At 38.1% G+C, this 22,367-nt stretch overlaps 1 protein-coding gene across 7 annotated transcripts in view; it reads right to left on the bottom strand.

Annotated features, from left to right (window-relative positions):
• The window catches only part of Ptprm (protein tyrosine phosphatase receptor type M), a 767,348-nt gene that overhangs the window by 494,141 nt on the left and 250,840 nt on the right, over positions 1 to 22,367 (bottom strand). The gene's annotated exons all lie outside the window — the stretch shown is intronic.

Below are 22,367 nucleotides of genomic sequence, written 5' to 3'. Positions count from 1 at the left end.
CTAGTAATCACTAGCTGCATGTGGTTATTTAAATTCAAAGTAAGTAAAATCCCATACTTTTAAACATTCAGGTCCTCAGTCTCACCAGCCACTCTGTACTTAAAAACTCTATGGCCTATGGCACATGTGACCACTTGTAACACAATGAGCAGCATGGATACAAACAGCTGTTCTGTATCAGAATGCTCCATGGATCACCACCCCCCTGTAACAGGAGCATCATTTGGAAACCACGACTTGAGTGTCTTGTGCACAGACCAGAGGAGACAACACACTAGTCTGGGCTGTGGACTCCTACTTTAGAGGTGCAGTGATACTCCTTTGGGTCATATGTTAGTTCTAACCACCACCCCTCTGGCACGCTGCAACTGGAACTTCACAATGTGCATGAGTAGAAGCGGGAGGTAACAACCAGCAGTAGACCCGGAACACTGAAGTGGCCATTACCCATTCTGAAGGAAGACATCCTCAGATGTCTCTAGGTGTCTTTCTCTTGACACCCCCATAACTGACCTACACATGCTGAAGAGCTTCTAGATAATGTCACATTTTCCAGATAAACTGCCATTTTACTGCCCCTCATGGCCAAGATGAACAGAAATAGCAACTAAAACTATACATATGAAATCCTAAACTATTTTAAATATTCTGAGAAAAATATGGAAAGTAAGTTATCTCCTTAGTCAAGAGGAAAATTGTATTGACAGTCTAAGGAGGAAGCCCTACAGTTTACCTATACTGTCCAGGTGAGGCTGGACTCAAAATTCCTCTTGAGCAAGCAGGCTGCTGCCCTTAATTCAACATCCTTTGTAAAGCACTCCCCTGTTGTAAACCCTAATGGTCAAGATGGTGTGTGTATATGTCTGTACACATGTTCTAGTAAAAACCGTACATATATTTGCAAACAAACATAACAATATGAGAACTGTGTGTAATTTTCATCCTGTACCTAGATGCTAGGATCCCCCAAATAGCCCACAAGGAGACTGCCTTTCCCAGAAAAAAAATGTTATAAGGACCAAATAAAATATAAATGTATAGTTATCCTTTACATTATTAAGGAATTAATGTTAATAGTATGTTTGCTTACAGTTGTTACCATTATAATGCCTTGCTATGGAATGAGCTAGTTTTAATGCCATAAAATAAATAGGACTGGAAACTCTCAAGAGATTAGGAGGCAGTTCATTTAAGTTTTAGGATGAATGACTGGCAAAATCAGATCTTTGAGCCTCTGAGTTTCCAGTCCATTACTCATCCTGCCACACTCCAGTAACCTCATGTGCTATTGGAACATATATGAAACAACAACAAACAAACCCCTTTACAACCGTGCAGGAAAATTGTAATAGCTATTTTAAAATAGAGCAATTTTTCAAGAGATGAATGTTATACACCTGGAAATATAAAAGCTAACAGACAAGGGAAGGGGCTGCCTATGGAACATATAGTTCAGTAATAAGGTAGAACTCTGTGATTCAAGCCAAAGTTGGGGGCTGGTTCAGTGACAAACACTTACAGTCCCAGCTTCCTGGGAGGCTAAGGCGGGACCATTACTTGATGCCAAGACTTTGAAACCAGCCTTAGCAACATAGTGAGACCTTGTATTTTTTAAACAAAGTGGGGGGAGGGAGAAAAATTGTTTTCTGCCCTCAGTGAGGGCAGTGAGCAAGGGAAGCTGATTTGCTACTAATTCTATTACTGAGGCCTCTGTAGTCCACCACAGAGCTGCCAATGTGGTTCCTCTGTGTGGGCCTGAGGACACTTCTGAATCACCCAAACCTAAAGTGCTGTCTGAAAAATCATTCTTCACCCTGATTCCATCAAGAAAACTAAAGACAAACCATAGAAGATAATCGTGGCAGTATACACAAGATGGCAGAAACCCCTGATGCCCATATCCCATGAAGCAAGGGGGTCCTCACAAGCTCTCACAAGGGACTTCACTTTTTGTCATTACTGTGTGGAAGTCAACTGGTTTCCGAGTTTTCCTAGCTACATAATCACCCACTGGTTTAATCTGATGAATATATTTGAAGGCACTCAGGGCAAAGCTTGTCGAACAGCATAAGCTCACAAACCCTGGTCATAGAGACTGAGATAACATTGGCTGCTCTACCTTCTCACACACATGGCTTCTTGGTCTTATCTGCGATCCTTGACCATCATCTGTTTCTCCCTCCTGGTCCTAACCTACTTCATCTAGATGGAGATTTTTTTTTCCTTTCCTGTCTATATAAAGGAAATACTGCTATTTAGATACTACGTTGTTGGGGGAGAGTTACTTTCGTGTGTGAACATTGGGACTTAACATGGCACATAAGGGGATATTTGCATCCCCAGGAGACTCTCCTGATAGTGCTGTATTGAGTTTGTGTAAGTGTGAGCCTCAGTGTATAGTGAAGTCTAGCAGCCCAGCCTCAGGAAAGGCAAAGAAACTGCTAAAGTGGGGAGGTGCTTTTTGTTTGAATTTATACCTATCTGTAATGAAAGTCAAGTCAACTCACTAACCAATGTTTAAAGAACTAAAAAATTCAAAGCATTAATATTCAAATATAGCTCATTATGTTTTATATTTAAACTATCCCTTTATAGCTGAATGTTTAAATTTCAATTCAACTTCAATTTTTTTTTTGGTAGTCCTGGGGCCTATGTACTGTCCCTGGATTCTTTTTGCTCAGGGCTAGCACTCTGCCACTTGAGCCACAGTGCCATTTTTGGCCTTTTCTATATATGTGGTGCTGAGGAATCGAACCCAGGGCTTCATATGAGGCGAGTACTCTTGACACTAGGCCATATTCCCAGCTCTCAACTTCAATATTTTGACTGCATGGAGATGTATTTTCCAAGAGTAATTGGGCCGCCCTCTATAGTTACTTTTACACACACACATAAACATCTCTAACTGGTCAAATAAGTAAAAGCAATCATAATTCAAATTATCATGGCTGTCTGTGTTCAGATAAATAAAAACAGCTTTAAGTCACTAACCTGTATATAACCTGTATATAAAGTTACAGGAAAATTAAATGAGCTATACTTGAGGAAGTTGGCTTCAAAAGGGACAGTCTTTTGATGCAGACTTTGACAGTTTTTTTTTTTTCTAATTTTTTTTTTTTTTTTTTTTTTTGGCCAGTCCTGGGCCTTGGACTCAGGGCCTGAGCACTGTCCCTGGCTTCTTCCCGCTCAAGGCTAGCACTCTGCCACTTGAGCCACAGCGCCGCTTCTGGCCGTTTTCTGTATATGTGGTGCTGGGGAATCGAACCTAGGGCCTCGTGTATCCGAGGCAGGCACTCTTGCCCCTAGGCTATATCCCCAGCCCCCAGACTTTGACAGTTTTTAAGAATGATTATTTTTGTTTCCCTCAAGAGGAAAACTCTCTTCAGAGAACATGTAATGTTCACATTCTCAAATCTTAGGGTGAATTAAATTTAGCTTAATCATATCCATTGACAAACACATTTGATTAGACTATCTCCTGTCATTGTTCGTGCCAGCAGTAATAGCTTCATAGGATTCATTATTCCTTTCTACCCTATCATTAGAATTTGTATTGGTGTGATAGAGGCTGGAGAGTTGGAGGGAAAAACAAACAAACAAAAAGAAGGCCAAGCACACTATGAATTCTCATCCTACATTCCTGAAACTATGCAAACAACAAAATAGGAAACATTTTCCAGTAGACAGTGGATGTTATTCAATCCTTAGGCTGACAGAGAAGCAGTATTTTGTGAACTTTAAGGCCAATAAGAAATTCACTATTTAAAAACTTTTTGAATTTTAGCAACACACACACAGATCATTGGGTCTTTCCTTCCCCTTGGCTGTTTTGTCTTTAGTTTTTCCTGTGTAAGCCTTCAAATTGGTGGACTTGGGAATCTAAAAGCTGCATAAAATGTTTATAAGTTCTATCATTCCTGACATGTGCCCTGACTCTAAATTGGTAAACCCATTTGGGCTGCTTTCTGAACAATCACTCACAACAACCAACTCACGGAAGTAGCACTTCTCAAGCCATCTGATAGGAGTTTCTTTAAAAAAAAAAAAAAAAAAAAGCATATGTCCCCAATTGAATTTATACATGAATGATTAGAAAAATGAAAAAGACTCACAACATACAGGCCTGAAATTGGTTTATATTTAATAAAAAGAACAAAAACAATGACTGCCACATTCCTTTGAATGTTTTCTCAAGACTTGCTGTCCATTTCTGTACTGTGGATGGACTAAGAACCAATGTGCACTCAAGTAGCACAGGTTTATCATTACATCAAAACTGCACCCAGGCACCCCTCTCATCACTCTAGGATTGCGTTCAGGCCCCAGGTAGATACTGATATCCCTGAATGTTCAAATCCCTTATATAAAATGATGTGGTATTAGTTATTTACATATAATGTAGATAGTCTCCTGAACATATTACATCATTGGATTAGTTATAAGATCTAATAAGATGTAAATGTCAACAGCTGTTATCCTGTATGATTTAGGGGAAAATTATATATAGGAAAGAGGGACTGCACATACTCAGTAAAATTGCAATTGTGTTTTTGAACATCTTAAAGCGAGGGGTATGGAATAGTGTACAGAGGGGTGATTTACACACATGCTTCCTGAAAAGCAGATGAGACAAACTGGAAGAAAAACCTGGAGGAAAAGTCTGATTTCTTTTAACCCAAAGGTAGTTGTTTTAAAAGCCAAGTTTCTAGAACAACGAAAGTTATCAGAATAAAATGAAGATGGCATACAGGAGACAAGCAGATAAAAAGAGGTGGTGATCATGGAGATGGGAGAAACTAAATGCAAAAATGAAAAACAAAAAACAAATGAATAACTGGTAGGAAGTCCAGGAGAAAATGCAGGACATTAGGAGGCCATGATGTGTGGAAGTGCCACGTGGATGTGCAGATCTTAAGAAGGAGTGAGGGTATGAACAAAAGCCATGCCGCCCTGTTCCTAAGCAAGTCACTCCACACATTTGATGTTAAGAAATCTCACCAGAATAAAGAAGTGAAAAAACAGGGTGCAGGGGAATCTTAGCAAAGCAGCACAAGGAGGCATCTGAGAAAGCCAGGGAGAGTCAAGGCTCTTCCCTTCAAGTTCTAAAAGCAATGCTCTAACACAAGAACTTTTCAAAAACTGTGGCTCTAATTCAATACAAAATATCTTGCTTGTTGCAACCCAGTGCAGATGTGGGATGCTGTGTCTCTACATATGTGTATATTTCTGTACACTCAAAAATAACTTTTATAAAAAAGTATCACATGCTCATTGACATGAACTTGAACAAAGGCAAACAAGAGGTTTATGTTACTTTTTGTGGTTCTTGTTTTCCTCTCTTTTTCCCCTTGTCACTGGTTTTTATTTCTGTGCCCTTTGTCTTGTAACTTTATCTGATTTGGGGAGAGGAACAGGAAGCACAGAAATGGTGGGACAAAGGGTGAACTAATTCAGTAGTGATACTCACTAGATACAATGTTGAAAATGAGCTAAACAACTTGGGGGGGGGAACTGGGATAAAATGAGGGAGAGGTGTCACTGTTCAAAAAGAAATGTTTTCAATACCAGACTTAAGTAACTGTAACCACTCTGTACATCACCTTTACAATAAGACATTTAAAAAATAAATAAAAACTAAGAAAGTATCACAGTTTCTCATCACGTGTGTAATATATAGAATGAACTCACATTTTATATTCTACTGAATTTCATTTTGCATGATAAAGGAATCAATGCTGGCAATAATCCATAATTGACTTGCCAGCCCATGAGTGCAAATCCTCCCACAATAACCAAAACCGGACTTATACATTGTGCCCTGCTCTGTCAGAAAGGCAATACATCATTTTGTATTTTAAAATTTGATCTCATTTCCCCAAAGGTGAAAATACTAGTTTATGTGCCTCTTCCTGTTCCCTCGGCCAGTACTGCCCAGACTCCTAAAGAATATCTCTAGTTCAAGAAAAGTCCTCCTGAAACTCAAACAGACAAAAAGTCCATGGAAAAACAAGTGACCTTGAAGAACAAGACAGAAAGGGAGCAGTGCCTCCAGGGAGAGGAGCCACAGCACTGGAAAACCTCCAGTAGCACCACTGCAGCCACCGAATCCACCATCCCCACAGCACCTGCGCCTTCTGCAGAAGTGTCTCATGTGCTCTTCCTAAGCAGCAGTGCCTCTTCACCCATTGCAAAAACCTGGCTGTGTAAATTTAACAAAAGGAAAATGAAGATTACTACTGAACTATTAGTTTAATCTATGGATGGTTAACCAAATTTGAACCCTATAAAGCAACTGTTAATGTTTAGAGCTTGAAAATATCAAACACATCTCCCATCTTAGTGCTTGCTCTTTGGTAAAATGGTGTAATGTTAGGCTCTGACTTTCAGTTACCTATCTCTATAGATATGGTTAACTTACAATGTATCTACACCTTAGCTTATTCATGAACAAAAAAAATACAAGGTTCTAATTCACAATATTTTGTAAAAATCATATATACTATCAAAAACATTATTTCTAAAAATAATAATCAAATTAAGGAACTTTAAAAAATGCAAAACAAAAGTAAGATGTACAAGGTTTACACAGTAATACTGTTGGTTATGTAGATGGTGTCTTTCTATGTGTACCCAGCATGGGTTAAGCATAGAACACTGACTGAAAAATCATTCAACATAGGCATACTGTACCCTCTCCAGCCTCCGTCACTAAAACCTGGAAACTGCATTCAAAAGATTAGCTATTGCATTCTGAGATTATTTTACCATTTGAAACAAACAGGAAAAAGTGAGAAATGAGTAAGTGTAGGTTAGGGGTTTTTTTTTACTTTATAATTCACAAAGAAAATATAAGTAACCAAGTTATATTAAGTATTTTCAGTAGCTTGCTACCTGAAGGATAAATCTTTTTGTCCCTTCAGCTGAAAATTAGTGACCCAGCAGTTAAAAATCTCCTAGGTAAGAGGAACTTACTCAGAATTCAGTTGTAATTTAAATAGCTAGCTTATGAACATATTGATTGGCATGTTATATGCTTGTATGGTAAGTGTACATATAAAATAAACTACATAATGACTTTCCAAAAAACAAACAAACACCTGGCTGTGTGCAAACAACCAGCACACAAAACTAACTTAAAAAATGAAAAACCTTTTCTCTTCTCCCAATGGGAACACATGGCTTTCTATTTGTCCTCTCTCTTCTACCCTTCCTTGTAGACTTTCATCAGTTACTAAACAAGACCATTGTTAATGTCCCTCATTTTTGCCACATTCAAGGTGAAGAGAAAACACAGTATCCCAGCTGATAAGCTGGGTAAAATATTACCGTGGCAAAGGAAGGCTAAAGCAGAAGTTTAACCAACTGCATATTCTTTACTCTCCACCAGTTCAGTTGGTGTGCTTGCTAGGATGGGAGCTGAGAGACTTACTGTGGCATTGGGCATTCTTACAAGTTATATTTTCTTTTTCTAGTACTAGGGTTTGATCTCAGACTTGCTTGGCTTGCTTGATAGGCTGATGCTCTATCATTGACCCATGGCTTCAGCTCAGCATTTTGCCAGTTGTTGTGCAGATGGAGTAGTCCAAATCACAATCCTCCAGTACTCAGCTTCTTGAGTAGTTAGGTTCTGAGGTCACATGAGCCACTGGCACCATGCATACCCCCACAGTGCCTGGTTAGCACAGTCTTTCAATACGCTTGAGGGAATCCCACATCAGTCTAGATGCTCGCTATAGTTGGACCCAGGATGTTTGCCAAGGGGCATGTATTACAGGCTTGACTCCCCAGCCTGGCGCTATTCAGAGATATTAAAAAGTTCAGCAGTGGGAGATCTTAGGTCATTGGAAACATGCCCTTGAAGGAAACAGTGGGATTCTGGTCTCTTTTCTTTTATCTTTCTTTTTTGTCAATGCAGTATGGACTAAAACCTCCCAAAGTATGAGTAAAATAAACATTTTCATTTTATAAGTTGATGATTGCAGGTATTTTGTTACAGTATTGGGAAACTAACTAATACCAGGCAATAGAATGAATAGCAAACACAGCCTATACACCCCAAATGTGCATACATACTGGGGCATTTATAATAAATGCTCAAAAGATATTCATTTTCAATTCAGTGATTCAGAGTAGAACCAAATGGTTTTTGTTATGATTCATAAAAAAATTGAATGAAGCAAAAATGTATTCTTTTACTTTTAATCATTCATTTTCAGCTACTGCAGGAATCACCTGAGCAACTAGTTGTATTAGAAATTTGAGACTGCAAACAGTAAAACGTGAACCTATTTCTCCATCAAGAACCTCACAGCTTACTCATTAATCATATGTTAAATGTTTGTAATCAGCATACGCACACAATTTAAAATGACTGAAATAACAAATCCGATCCAACAACTTTGCCATCATTGGCATACATGCAACCTGAAAGTACCTGAAAACTGATTTAGGGGCTGTCAATCCATCTTTAAAAGGAGTTTTGGGACACACTTATGAACAGAGAAAAGAGGTATGTGGAGAGACTCATTGAACAGGAAAAAGCCCTGGGGATTCCATTTAGGAAAGGGAATGAGCCCTCCTTTGATATGAGTACTGACTTTGATGAGAAGTAATTGTATTACAGTGTGTCATTGAGACAAAATGCTTCAGTAACTTAGCTGGGAAACAAAAGATGTGTGCCTTACCATTTATAAGTAGAAAACAAACAGAGTAAAGCAAACACAACCTTTTAACTATCTGAACAAAGCTAATGACTACATCTTAGGTAATGAGCCTCAAGTACAACAACAATCCAGTAGTGACAGGTAGGCTATTTAGAATGTTCTTAAGAGACTGCTTAATTTCCCATATGTCAAGCATTTTATTGATTGACATCTTTAGAAATGGATTCCTTTTTGTTCTAAATCTCAGCATGACACCAGCAATCACAATATAAGCTTTCACTTATTTTCTCCCCAAATTACTGTTGAAGCACAGATCATTTTCTTTCACATGTATATCTGCTGATCTTCTAACAACTAAAGTGTGGCTTGCCTTTAGAAGCAATTACATGGTAAGCTTTTATACAAAATGCAGACCGAATGTGAATAATTATTAGTGCCTCATTTTTGCCATTTTTAGCTTTATAAATGTCTGTTAGTTGTCCTACAAAGGACCCAGATAAATCCTTGTTTATCAAATAGAATAGTTACCTAAGCAACTCTGGGGGTTCTGTCCATATCCCTAACTGAAAACTTCCATATTCATGAAGTGGAAGTTAAATGGGTGGCTATTCATCAGGAAGGGATCAAATAGAGGGATTCCCCAGAGCCACTCAGGACTCCTACCACAGGACTCCCACCACAGAGGACAGAAAGAAGGCACTGGTCAAAAAGTAAATCATTCTACACATGAATCTGGTGACACAATAACATTTAATTTACAAGTTACCAAAAGGTCTGGAACTTAGAAATCTGTTGGGTTAATTAACTAGGAAAGTAACAAGACACTGATAAATACATCTGAAGAAGCAACTTGCATAGGCAGAAATACAATTAGTGCTGAAATGGCTAGGAAAATCTCTTTTCCCCATTAAACAAAGATACTTAGTCACTTCTGAATGTGTGCGTGCATATGTCTATATGTTTTTAAATTTTAGTTATATTTTAACCTATTTATGAGTACAATGCATCTTTACTGATTGATATTACTCCTATTATCATTTTCCCCCATAGTATTTGATTTGTTTAAAAACAGAGTTTCACTATGCTGTCCAGTCTGGTCTTGAATTCAAGATGTTCTTACTTCAGCTACCAAAATGCTGGGATTATAGACATGCACTATCATCTTTGGCTAACATATTAAGTAATATATTAAAGCAAATGTCTGGAATAGTTTTATCATATTACTAAACATGTAAAAAACTTCCATAGCCTTGTTTGTGAGGATCTGATGATATTCCTGTATGCATTCAGAAGAAAGGACAAAGTGTGATTTATTACAATATTCCTATAGAGGACACCATGAAGAGTATGAGACCCAGGGTCACCTTGAGCAAAAGTTGCTAGACAAATCTAACTTACAAAACCTACCAGCTCTGTAATCCCATGAAAATCTCTCTCAACCTGAGTCAAATAATCTAAAATAAACCCAGCTTAACAAGATCTTTTTGGAAATACACAGAGGCAAGCAAAGTGCTTAACAACATGATGGGTGAAGCACAGGGAAAGGCCCCTGAGCTGGATGTACAAATTGGGCTCGGTAACCAAGGAGGATAGATGAATCTTGACCCAGTCACTTAATATGTGCCCTGGAGTGAGATTGTTATTGTCTCAGTGCTTCTATTTCTTAATCTATTAAATGGAAATAACACTGTACCCATTTCAAAGATGCTGTTGAGTGAATAAAATGAGAAAATCCACATAGAACATTTAAGTATGCTTGTTACATAACAGACATGCAACCGACTCTCCAGCCCTAGTCCTAGATTTTATACAAATGTGTCTGTATTTAGCCTAGGAAGATGGAATAGTTTAATGCCTTATGTCAAGTTCACTTCTGGTACCGTGAACTTACAAGAATCAATGGTGTAATTATGTAGGTTACTAACAATCATCCCAACTCAGCCTAGCAATAATACAACCAGGTATGCTAGTAGATTTGTCTTCAGTATCTAAACACAAATTCTCAAATACAAGTGAACATTCTAGATATAATTTAGTGTGAAAAATGTACTATGATTTAAATGTTGAAATGTTAGTAAGTCTGATGAATTTTAAATGCACTTGTTTTATTACAAGAATAAAAAACTGTAACTGTAACTGTAACTGTGGTTAGTGGTAAAAGCCATTACTTTTATTTACAAAATCTATCAGAATTCATTGATTGGTGCTCTGTCACTTGAACCACACCTCTATCTAGTCTAGTGTTTTGTTGCTTTACTCTAAATGGAACTTTATGGATATTTCTACCAACAATGGCTTTAAGCCTTAATCCTCTACATCTCAGTCTCCTGAGCATCTAGGATTACAGGCAGGAGCCAGTAGCTCCTGGATGAAGTTTTGGTTTTCTCCTTCTCCTAATGTTTTCAGCCTGTAGGAGCCCTACACTAAGTAACATTGCTTAATAGAATGCATACAAATTTATTCTTTTAGAAAAAGATGGGGCTGGGAATATGGCCTAGTGGCAAGAGTGCCTGCCTCATATACATGAGGCCCTGGGTTCGATTCCCCAGCACCACATATACAGAAAATGGCCAGAAGTGGTGCTGTGGCTCAAGTGGCAGAGTGCTAGCCTTGAGCAGAAAGAGGCCAGGGACAGTGCTCAGGCCCTGAGTCCAAGCCCCAGGACTGGCCAAAATAAATAAATAAATAAATAAAATAAAAAAGAAAGAGATGTTCACAAAAAAAAGAAAAGAAAAGTTTCCCTTAAAAAATAAAAAAAGAAAGAAAGAGATGTTCACATGCTTATTTCTGTCACTATTATCTCTAACCTTGGTTGGAAGGCAAGCCATTATTATTGAGCTTTGATATTTAATTTGTCTTTTATTTCAGGAAATTATAATTCCAATGAAAACTAAAATTTTAAAACTCTTCTTTCATAAAGTTATACCTTATTTTTCCTATCTTTAGCATATTTTATTTTTATTTTAGACACGCTTATCACAGCATAAGTTTTAACCACTTTAAAACTTCATTTTTATTACTTTTCCTTCCAAATGTACTCACTGGTACATTTTACTGGTGATGAATTGTTGGGCTTACAGGGAAAATAACTACATTCCAGTAAATTCTATATATTAACTCTTAAAATAGCACATAACTGTATAGCCAAATGTTAAGACTTCTTTGAAAGTTGTTTTACACAGTCTCTGTTTATTCTTTCCCTGGTTTAATGTTCTTATTTTCTTTTTAAAACATAAAGAAAATAATACGCATTATTTTAAAATATCAAAATAAATAATTTCAAAAGAAAAATTGAACCTATTTTTTCTCTCACTCAAACCATAGACAAACTTATACTATATAAGTAGTATGTATTTTCCTAAAAATCCCTCTTTGTACACAAATAAGCTGTATTCACAAATACGGAAGTTATTCTTCATTCTTTTGCTACTTTTTCCAAAAAGTAATAATTTCATCCGTGCCCCTGTGGTTTATCTAGTACCTTCACCAATATTATGTGATCGACACCCTAAAAGGAAAGAGTCACAAAGGCCCACATGGACTAATTTTAATAACGGCTACTCCAAAAAATACCCTCATGAAAACACAAACATTCAGAATGATTAAAAAAAACAAACAAAAAACCTTCCTCACAGCTACACAGAAAACCAGGATTCTCATGTGGTCAGTCAGATTTTAGTTCTGACATATTAACCCAACACACATAATCAAAATATCATAGCACATCTCAGAGTTAAAAGAACAAAAAATAGTTGTAGCATATGCTCTTGGAAGAAAGTTCAAAACAGAGAAACAACAATAAAAAAGCACTAGAAGCTATTAGGGTCATCTTCAGTTTTGAATTACAACTTCAATAAAAATAAAACTAGTTGACTACCAAATTACATGAGCTACTCTCTTACTTATAAAACAAAAATTAAGTTCTATTATGTTTACAATGGCAAAATGAAGCCAAAATTATTTCTATTATTTTCTCTCAACTAAACAAAAGAATTTGTGACAGAATTCAAGATAAGAAGAATCAAATTATTTCTTTAAAAGTTATGGCTCACTGAAAACCATGCATCTTAAGTAAGGCATTTAATATAATATAAATAATTAAATCAGCTCTTGGCTCTCTTTAGAAGCTCAAATGATAGTACTTATTCTTGTTGTTTTCTAATACAATAAAATGATAGAATAACCCCCATGCGGCTCTATTTAAAATTATGATTTAAGGTCAAATTATTCAAACCAGATGTTCAGTCTTCCTAGCTTACACAACTCTAGCACAGAAACATTATCTGCTGAGTGCTAAAGGACTACTCAAGATGTACTCAATGTCAAGAGTACTCCATATTCTCCCTGGACAGGTGTATCAAGAGATATAGGAGGAATCATCACAAATTATAATTTCCTTGGTGGTAATAATAAAATGTTAAGAAATGTATAAGAGTTAAAATAATTGATGATCCTGGCAGCTTTTGTTCAAGGCTTATATCTCTTTCAGTTAACCAATATTTTTATAAATAATCCTTGAAAAGAACTAGCCTTATTCCAGATGGACAAACAAACCAGTACATATAAATAGCACTATTTTTTCTGTTAGCATGCAGAGGAAATCTCAGCCTGGGATAGTAGACAATGGAAGCCTAGGGCAGTGATAACTGGTGAGGTGGGAAAGATTAAAGGGTAAATTGAGTTTCAATGAAAGGATTCAGTATCAGAAATAGATAATGATAGGCTGGGGAGCTACTGTTGTCCAAAATTAGTCTTAGGTTAAGAAACACAGGGGTTCTATAGTTGACTGACTGAATTTTATCCTGAGAAAATAGTAAAAATAGGACATTTTATTCTACACCATGAACCTTGCATATTATCCCAAATAATAGTCCTAGAGTTAGGTACCATTGTGCATTGTGAACAGCAAATGGCATTGGATGCATTTTGAAGTCACTTTATGTATCATACTACTTGAATGTTTAATTTTACAGGTAAAACAAATATCAGATGTATGTCAAGCTCCTCTAAAATGTATTGCGACCTTGTGAACAAGGAAATAAAGGTCTCTCCAGTCTACAAGTACAACTTCACTATTGATCACTGCTTAAACCTATATTCTTATCTTTAACCACCCTTGTACCATGCACTGTGGAAGTCACAATGGATTGGAAGTCAGGGGATAGGGAAGAAGATCCTGCCACAGAATGAGTAGAGTACTATTCCAACAGTAACAGAGGGGACACAGCAAATCACACCTCAGCCAGCTTTGGGAGGTGAGTATGGGAGAGGCTCTGAGGAGGTTTCTGAGTATGTCTCTCAGGATGGGGAGTCAACCAGAGGGAGAAGGGACTGTCACCTTAGCATCGGTCTTTACAAACATTTCTGAAGTCTCTATGAGTAACACACACTGAGCCGGGCAGGATGAAGACATATCCTTGACCCTTTAGACTCTTCTAGTCTAAAGGGGTAAGCAACACATGGCCCCGAAATTATAATCAAAGCTGTGAGTGGCTATTGCACAATATATACAAAGCCCCAGATAATGGAGAGAAAAAGAAAGACAGAGATAGATTAGTCAATGCAACTTTAGGATTATTTTCACAGTAAATTAAAAACTCAGCTGATCCACACAGAAAAGTTTATGCTCTCACAGATACAAACAATGAGCATAATTCTCTTCGAGGATGGAGGGATACTCATTGTTAACTTTATCTGCTATGCAAACCTTGGGGGATTAAGCTACGCTTAGGAGCCGTAATCAAAGTATAAGTCAAACACAGGCAGACCTATATTTCCACAACTGTTCCAGGAATCACAGTACGGCTTTCCCAGAAAGTAACTGGGTTTTCCCAAAAGTAATAGCACCTTGCATTGAAATGCTTTGTTCTTTCTAGCTTAATACATTGACTTTATAAAACTTCTTTCAAGGGGCTGGGGATATAGCCTAGTGGCAAGAGTGCCTGCCTCGGATACACGAGGCCCTAGGTTCGATTCCCCAGCACCACATATGCAGAAAACGGCCAGAAGCGGCGCTGTGGCTCAAGTGGCAGAGTGCTAGCCTTGAGCGGGAAGAAGCCAGGGACAGTGCTCAGGCCCTGAGTCCAAGGCCCAGGACTGGCCAAAAAAAAAATAAATAAAAAAAAATAAATAAAATAAAATCTGTATGATTATAGGGGAGCCACTTAAAAGTTTATAGATCTTAATGATTATGCCAAATTCGTGATACAATTTTAATGTCTTGATCAGTGCAGGAATACTGCAATCCAGCAGTAGATTGAATTAATTAATGTGACATGATAATGTGACATGAAAACCTCTGACAATTTTTAGTGATGACAGAGTCACATCAGTGTGGCTTGTTACCATATTATATGGTAATGGAAGGATATCCTACATTTTAGAAGGGTGTGAAAACTCAGATGAAATTGTATGCTCATCCAACTTCATGAACCCTTTGAAATATATCTGTGGGCTCCCTCCCATGCATTTCTCTGATTTAATTTCAGACGTTCTTAGGCACATGAATGAAGTGTCAAAGAAGTGGAAATTGAGAGAAATAAAAGCACAAATGAGGAAGAAGATGGAAAGTGAACTTGACACTTGCTGGGAGTAGTCCTACTGAGACTATTTTTTTTTTGGGGGGGGGGGGGGCGGTCCTGGGGCTTGGACTCAGGGTCTGAGCGCACTGTCCCTGGCTTCTTTTTGCTCAAGGCTAACACTCTGCCACTTGAGCCACAGCGCCACTTCTGGCAGTTTTCTGTACATGTGGTGCTGGAGAATCGAACCCAGGGCCTCATGTATACGAGGCAAGCTCTCTTGCCACTAGGCCATATCCCCAGCCCCCCTACTGAGACTATTGATGCTGTTTTCCCTCAGGATATTGAACAGGGCTAAGTATAGTTACTCAATAAGAGGGACTGAGGGTCAATAATTTCACCTTCATTACTGCTGTTTCATTATTACAGAATCTTGATGTCCTTAGCTGCAGGCCTTGCGGTGCTACCTTCCTGCATTACCTACGAGTACCTAGGATCTCTCTATGTGAACTTGATTGAAGTCACAGTAGAAACTCTGGCCAGGAAAGGGAAATCTTAAAGGAGGTGTTTATGGAATCTACAGTTTTCTCTGGTCATACTTAGTTTTTCTGTTAGTAGGTTGAGAATGGTCAGAAGGCCAGTACTAGGATTGGCCCTTGCAATCTTTCCATTCTTTTGTTACAGTGCTTGCCTTTGGTTATTGTTCTTTTTTTCAGAATAGAAATATTATATGAACTAAGGGTTTTATAAAACAACAAAACCAACGTCATATAAGAAAAAGGACTGGGGCTGGGAATGTGGCCTAGTGCTGGAGTGCTTGCCTAGCATGCATGAAGTCCTGGGTTCAATTCCTCAGCACCACATATACAGAAAAAACCAGAAGTGGTGCTGTGGCTCAAGTGGTAGAGTGCTAGCCTTGAGCAAAAAGAAGCTAAGGACAGTGCTTAGGGCCTGAGTTCAAGTCCCAGGACTGGCAAATAAAAGTAAAAGGACTGCTTAGGGAAATGATAGAGAAAGGAAGGATAGAAGTTAAGAAATAATAAAAAAGAGTGTTAATATAATCATGTGTATTATGTGCATGTATGGAAATGTCATGGGGAAACAAAATACTCCAATTTAAAAGAATAACACATGGTTTGACTCAGGTGACTTTGGGGTTTGGTAGTTTCAGGTGAGACTTGAATTTTTTTTTTCAACCTCCCCACCAAAGTGAGCTTTTTTTTTCTGGAGTATACAGTAGTGGATTTTTTTAAAAGAAATACTATTTTTCTCTGTTTGTTCCAATGAAAGTAATTATTGAGTGCTTCTTTTGGGAGGCTATGGGTACCTGCTCACTCAGTGTCTGACCATGAGGTACTGTTATATGCTTTTTTACCCAGTGTGTATGTTTAATATGTTAAGTGCTAAGGGGCTCAGGTCTTCCCTGACCTAGAGATGGGAACCTTATAGAAAAGTAAAGGGCTTAGAAATGATAGGTGAAATTGAAGTTGTGCATCTATATTAGTTGTTGCCTGGTGAAGTTGCTCTGGAGATCTGAATTTTCACCATAAGTGGTCAATGGCCTCCCCTTGCTACCTATAGGTGTAAATCATTTGGAACACCAGAAGGCTCCTCTAGGACTGACTGGATATGCAGTAACCTATGTGTGATAAGTGAAGGTCATTGCCAGGAGCAGGAGATTCTCCTGCCATACTGCTTGTGCTTGTAGCTACCCCATATTGACTTTGCTAGTGAAAAAGCTTAAAAGATGTACCCTAAAATGTTCTCCCAATGAACCACATCTCTGGAGTTCACTATCACAGGGTCTAGTAGCTCTCAGACTCCTCATGGTAATGGTTAGGTTGAAGTATTTGACCTGTTTGTTTATAAGCATGGAGGTCAGCTCCCTGCAATACCAATTAAAGCAGCAAAACAGCTCTTGAAAGAAGTTTTGTTTTTTTTTGGCCAGTCCTGGGCCTTGGACTCAGGGCCTGAGCACTGTCCCTGGCTTCTTCCCGCTCAAGGCTAGCACTCTGCCACTTGAGCCACAGCGCCGCTTCTGGCCGTTTTCTGTATATGTGGTGCTGGGGAATCGAACCTAGGGCCTCGTGTATCCGAGGCAGGCACTCTTGCCACTAGGCTATATCCCCAGCCCCAGATTTTATTTTTTGAATTTACAAACTCCACTCTGAAGAGAGGTCTGTAACTTCACCAGCTGGCCCAGGTGTAAGTCCATGGCACACAAACATCAACACTTGTTCTGAGTGTTCAAATATTTTTGGTGGCTCTCCTTCCCTTATGACAACTTGCATTATGAAGAATTGTACAATGAACAGAATTTTGGAAACATTAGAGATCAATATGGGGAACCGAGTTATTTTTCAAAATGTAATTTAATATTTGGCCTACTAATCTCTATTTTTTCTAAATAATGGTATGTACATTAGGTTTTTTTCAATCTATCTCAATCTCTCTCACTCAATCTTTTTTCTCTCTTATTCAACAATAAAAAAATTTCTGTCCCACTTTCTGTCCTGTGAGAGGGTAGTGTATGAGGTAATGGACTTTTTCAAGTTGCTCTCTGACAGATCTGTATTCCTAGCTGTGCATTATCCCACCCAAACATGATCTGTAGGAAAATCAGCCAAAACCTTGATGTAGAAGTGAGTATAAAGAAGCTCTCAAAACTAGACTTGTTTGGGGTTGCTTAATTCAATTCATCCCAAATAAGCTGTAGAAAACACTGGGTTGGTATAAGTGTGAATATTTTAAAATATGATTCTACCACTTGCAAAGTCCCACTGAAATGAGCCAGATTACATTCAAATATTAAAAATGTGAAAACCTTCAGTAAGTAATTGTTAGGTGCCCTTAGTTTTCATATTACTATGAATATTGAGTGTGTTTCATTTTAATCATTATTCTGTTTACTTCATAGACAGAAAGTTAGAAGCATGAGGCATAATTTTTTTCAGGGGATTTAGGGAACTGCAAACCACAAGTCAAAGAGTAAAGAAAACGGAATTTGAGGGCAAGCAGGAGACACAGAAATCATGTATTCAGTCAAACCAAATGCATTTATTAATGGTGGAGACACTGAGCCTGGGGGCTGGAATTCAAAGATAAAGAAGACATGGACCAGAGCTCCAGGGAGCTCATCATAGAAGGAAATGCAGGCATGTTTAAGACATAACTAAGAATATAGCCTGCCTGTGGGATGTATGGTGGTAACAAAGAGAAGGTTTAATGAAGGGGATATATACAGGAAGGCAGTCAGATCATAAATGGCTTCTTTCTCAGAAGAATTATTATTAACAGATACATCACCTGCCATCCAGAGAATAACAGGAGGCTCCTAAAAGAACTGGTCAATGTAAGTCCTTTGAAATGCCAAGGACCTAGGACAGAGGTGAAAACTGAGTATATAAAGGAGCCATCTTCCAAGCTGTAGAGAATCACAATCCTGGTGCAAATTTGCTGTGAACCACACATTCAAATGTGTCAAGTAAAATTAGAAAACTGTAAGATACAGCCAAGATAATTTCCCTAAATATTTCAAAAGCTGTGTTTCCAGTGCTTCTGCTAAACACAAGTACTACACATTTCTGCTAAATACTGTTAAATTCATTCTGACAATAAGAGGAAGTAGTGGGAGGAGTCTGAGCAGACTATGCCCAAGTCTAGAAAGGCAGCAGGTTCTATGACTTTCACAGTTGGGCTTCCCAGGTATTATTCACCTGCAGGGACTTTTTCCAAGATCTCAACCACACAGAACAAACCCTTCTCTGGCTCACGCAGCCAAAACATCTATCTGTACACCTGGATTTATTTTATTTCCCCCCCCCCACTTAAATGAAAAAAAAATAACAAATCTAATGATCAAAAAATTATCCAAAAGTATTTCCAAATATAAGCCCCCAAATCTACTAGGTCCCCATCTGTCTTTTTGCCTGTTCTCTCTGGAAACATAAGGCCTCAGAAAAGGCTTCCTAGCTTATACATAAAAAGATAGTATGAAAGGCCAGGGTGAGAAGGGCAGGCTGGGAGACATGAACAACATAAAAAAAAGCTCATGGTTATGTCACTGACCTGGCCAAAGTATTGATAAGCAAAGAAGATCAGAACAAAGCAGAGACCCTGTGGATATCTGAAACTCAGATACATAAGACAACACCAAACTCTACACATATGTGATGTTCATATACACACAGAGACATATACACATACACATATATATACACACATATACTTACTATTCTAAAAATAAATTGCATACAGAAACAATAATAACCAATAATAAAATAGACCAATAATAATAATATACTATAACAAATTGCTTGAAAGCTTTTTTCTAGAATTTTTCACTTAATACTTTTAGGCCATGGTTGCACTGTAGCCTACTCAAAGCAGACATGTAGAAATCCTTCAATCTGTACACATCCTGCATGCACCTTCCTGGGGGAGAATGTATTCTCTAGATCTGGTCTCTAATTGTCACTGTTGGCCTCACATTACATCAGTTCTCCTCATTTCTGCCTCTGGCAGCTGTCTTGAAAGCTCAAGTTCCCCTCTGTGAACCTCCTCCACCGAAGTGGCATCTGCTACACAGGTAATATGTCACAAGGACATGATGGGCACACCTGGTCCAAAACACGTAAGGACAGTGGCAGGAAAGAGCACTGAATCTTAGAGCCTCCACAAAGCCTAGAGTACCAGGCAATAAATATGGCCTGCAATTCTAGACTACAAATGATACATGGTTGGGGACACTGTCAGCACACTGGTCAATTCAGCAGAAGTACCATAAAAAGTCAAAGTTGAAGCATGGTTTCTGCTTCTGAAAAAGGTTGGGGCTCAGGAATCCCCAAATGCCTAGAAATATCTCAAGTAAACATAGTGGATAACGTTGATGAAGAAAAAGATGCAAGCAAGGTGTCAGTGGCTCACACAAGTATTCCTAGCTATACAGGAGGCTGAGATCTTGAGGATTATAATTCAAAGCCAGCCTGGAAAGAAAAGCTTAGGAGATTCTTACCTCCAATTAACAACCCAAAAAAGCTAGAAATGGATCTTTGGCTCAACTAGTAGAATCCAGCCTTGAAGAAAAATCTCAGGGACAGAATCTAGGCCCTGAGTTCAAGCCCCAGAGAAGACACTAAAAGAAAAGAAAAAAAGAAAGTTCCTAGAATAGGCATAAGATGGGTTCAGTCCTATATCTGACATACACAAACATATGCACGTTTCTCTAATGTACAGTGTTTCAGCTTTCTATGAAACTAATAGTACAAAGGTATAAGGAAAACAAGAAAACAATCAGGGAAACAATCAGTGAAAGTACTGAAACTGCTTTTATATATTTTGCTTTCATATTCCCCATATTTTGGGGGGAAGATTTCAAACTCCACCAATCACTACAAGTCCTATTTTCTGTAACCAAAAAGGCAGGTTATTTTTGATCCATAATAGTATTGGAGTAAGTAAATTAAATGATTGATTGTTCCCTACTGAAAACTGATTGGCCAATAGTCTCATCAAAAGACCTCTTCAGGGGCTGTGAATATAAAAGTACTGTCTAGCCCTTAATAGATGCTCAGTAAACAATCTCCCATTCTTTTTTTCTAATAGACAGAATATTGAGGTATTTGCTATAGTAATACAAAGATTACAAACATAGTGATGGACATTATAATGTAATCCTAGCCTGATTCTGCAACATCTTAAGGATGCTTGTATTGTTGGTTTTTGTTTTTATGCTGCATACATGATACACACACACACTCACACACACACACACACACTCACACGTTTTCTTTTACTTTTTTATTTTGATTATCAAGGTGATGTACAGAGAAGTCACAGTTACATACATTAGGCATTGAGTACATTTCTTGTCCAAGTTGTTAACCCCTCCCTCATTTTTCTTCCACCTTCCCAGCTCCTCAATTACACCCCACTCTACAAGTTGTACAGTTAGTTTACAACATATTGTCTTGTAAGTATTGCTGCTGCCTTGGTTTTGCCTTTACCATTTGTCTTACCATTTTAATGTTCCCCTTCCCTTCCCTAATTCACATGAACATATATAAAATGCCCAGGGTAACAAAATCAAACACAGTGACAAAAGGGACTAAATCATAGGGAAAATGAACAGAACAAAAAAGAAATAATTTCACATAGTATGCTAAAAATAACAACATCAATGATAAACAACTTGTTTCCATATTTTGGAGATTATTTTGCTTAGTATCATCTTATGTGGTCATAGCTTTTGAGCTATTGTGGTCATCTGCTAGGACTATCCTAGACATATACTAATAATTACCAATGAGGGTGACCACAGAGTTTATGTTTCTTTGGGTCTGGCTCACTTCATTTATACGATTTTTTTTCCAAGCCTTTCCATTTTCTTACAAATGGGGCAATGTCATTCTTTCTGATAGAAGCATAGAATTCCATTGTGCATATGTACCACAATTTCTTTATCCACTCATCTATTGGGGGGCATCTGGGTTCGTTCCATATTTTAGCTATGGTAAATAATGCTACTATGAACAGGGTTGCGTTGGTAGCTTTAGTGTGAGCTTGTTTGTGATCCTTTGCCCAAAAGCAGGGTTGCTGGGTCACAGGGGAGCTCTATGTTTAATCTTTTGAGGAACCTCCACAATGCTTTCCAGAGTGGTTAAACAAGTTTACACTCCCACCAACAGTGTAGTAGTGTTCTCTTTTGGCTGCATCCCCACCAGTATCTGTTATTAACTTTCTCGATAATGGCCATTCTTACTGGGGTGAGATGAAATCTCAATGTGATCTTGATTTGCATTTCTCTTATGGCCAGAGATGTTGGGCATGTCTTCATGTTTCTATTGGCCATTCTCATTTCCTCTTCAGAGAAGTCTCTCTTTAAGTCTTTAGCTCACTTATTAATGGGGGATGTGTTTCTCTGAGAATTTGTTTTGGGGGAACTTAACTTTTTGAGTTCTAAGTATATTTTAGATAAGAGGCTCTTGCCTATTATATGGCCAGTGAAGAACTTCTCCCAATATGTGGGCTTTCTATTCATCTTGCAAGCTATGTCCTTAGCATGTGGAAGCGCTGCCATTTGATGCAATCCCATTTGTGAAACCTTTCCTAGATTTTTTCTGTTTCTGGGCTTTTATTGAGAAAGTTTTGACCTGTGCCCTAGTGAGTGCCTAGGAGCCCTAGTGTT

This window comes from Perognathus longimembris, chromosome 15, assembly GCF_023159225.1.
Source record: "Perognathus longimembris pacificus isolate PPM17 chromosome 15, ASM2315922v1, whole genome shotgun sequence".
NCBI classification, from domain to species: domain Eukaryota; kingdom Metazoa; phylum Chordata; class Mammalia; order Rodentia; family Heteromyidae; genus Perognathus; species Perognathus longimembris.
This window is presented reverse-complemented; position numbering and strand designations above follow the sequence as displayed.